Consider the following 2252-nt stretch of genomic DNA (forward strand, 5'->3'; position numbering starts at 1 on the left):
AAAAAAAAAAAAGAGAGAGAGTCTTGTGGTTCCTGGTTGGCTCAGTCGGAAGAGCATGGGACTCTTGATCTCGGGGTTGTGAGTTCGAGCACCATGTTGGGTGTAGAGATTACTTAAAAAAATAAAATAAAATCTTTACAAAAAAAGGGGGGGCATTTTTGAGTCCTAGACTGACTAAAAAGACAGCTGGGATATATACGGCTGACAAAACCTTAATGAAATTTTTTTGGCTTTAGGTGGCCTGACTAGACAATACAGAAACCGGGGCATAAGAAAACTCCAGTCTAAGTCCGATTTGTTTGTTTTAAGTTTTTATTTAAATTTCAGTTAGTTAACATAGAGTGCAATATTAGTTTCAGGTGTAGGATTTAGTGATTCATCACTTACATAAAACACGCAGTGCTCATCACAAGTGCTCTCCTTGATGCCCATCCCCCATTTAGACCATCCCCTACTCACCTCCCTCCAGCAGCCCTCAGTTTGTTCTCTATCCTTAAGAGTCTGTTTCCTGGTTTGCCTCTCTTTTCCCCCCTTATGTTCATCTGTTTTGTTTCTTAAATTTCATGTATGAGTGAAATCATATGGGATTTTTCTTTCTCTGACTGACATTTTGCTTAGCATAATACTCTCTGGCTCCAACCATGTCATTGCAAATGGCAAGATTTCATTCCTTTTAATGGCTGAGTAATATTCCATGGTGTATATATACCACCACTTCTTTATCCATTCATCAGTCAATGGATATTTGGGCTCTCTCCATAATTTGGCTATTATTGATAATGCTGCTATAAACATCAGGGTGCATGTGTCCCTTTGAATCAGTATTCTTGTATCCTTTGGGTAAATACCTCGTAGTGCAATTGCTGAGTCATAGGGTAGTTCTATTTTTAACTTTTTGAGGATCCTCCATACTATTTTCTAGAGTGACTGCACCAGTTTGTGTTCCCCCCAACAGTGTAAGAGGGTTCCCCTTTCTCCACATCCTCCCGACATCTGTTGTTTCCTGTGTTGTTAATTTTAGCCATTCTGACAGGTGTAAGGTGGTACTTTGATTTGTATTCCCCTGATGATGAGTGATGTTGAGCATCTTTTCATGTGTCTGTTAGCAGTCCAAGTCCTAATGGACATTCTGAAAGAAGCTCATTTGTGGAGAAAAGGAAAACAAAAGAGTTCTACCCCCAGAACAATATTTTGTAATTTCCTGGCAAGTTCAGCCTCCAAGCATTGGGAGAACATTATCAAGAGAAAGATAAATTTAACTTGCTTCTAATTTTTTTGCCCTTTACTTGGTGGGTGTTAGTCCTTGAACCCCTTCTGTCTTCTCCTTGAGAGTTTTGGAACTTCTGCCTCACAAGAATTTTGACATATTGCTTAATAGTGGGTCAGTTTACTTGGGTTCAGATCCTGGCTCTAACACTTAATGATTGTGAGTCCTCGTTTAACCTTTCAGTGCTTCAGTTCTGTCATCTATAAAAAGGAAATAAAAATTAAATGAATAACCACTTCACACCCATTGGATGGCTACTAAAAAAACAAAAAATAAAATAATAAGTGTTGGCAGAGAAATTGGAACCCTTATGCACTGTTGGTGGGAATATAAAATGGAATAACCACTGTGAAAAACAACATGACAGTTACTCAAAAAATTATAAATAGAATTACCATATGATTTAGCAATTCCACTTCTGGGTATATACACAAAATAATTGAAAGCGGGGCCTCAAAGACGTATCTGCACACTTGTATTCATAGCAGCACTATTCACAGTAGCCAGGAGGTTGGAAGCAATCCAATTGTCCAGCAAATGAAAGGATAAGCAAAATGTGATATATACACACAATATAATATTATTCAGCCTTAAAATAGAAGGTAATTCTGACATATGCTACAGCGTGCATACCTTGAGGACATTATGCTAAGTGAAATAAACCAGTCACAAAGGGCAAATACTGTGTAATTCCACTTATATGAGGTACTTAGTATAGTCAAAATCATAGAAAGTAGAATGGTGTTTGCCAAGGGCTGGGGGGAAGGGGAGAATGCTGAGTTGTTTAATGGGTTATAGAGTTTCAGTTTTACAAGATGAAAGGAGTTCTGGAGATGGCTGGCGGGGATTGTGGCAACTATGAAAGATCTGCATTTGACTGCACATCTTGGTATTCGGTCATAGGTCAGCTGATAAATATACAGATCCCACACATCAACTAGGGAAAAGTCCAAGACAAAAGAAATGCATATGACAGTCCCATGGC

The sequence above is a fragment of the Ursus maritimus genome, unplaced genomic scaffold (genome assembly GCF_017311325.1).
Source record: "Ursus maritimus isolate PB19 unplaced genomic scaffold, ASM1731132v1 scaffold_17, whole genome shotgun sequence".
NCBI classification, from domain to species: domain Eukaryota; kingdom Metazoa; phylum Chordata; class Mammalia; order Carnivora; family Ursidae; genus Ursus; species Ursus maritimus.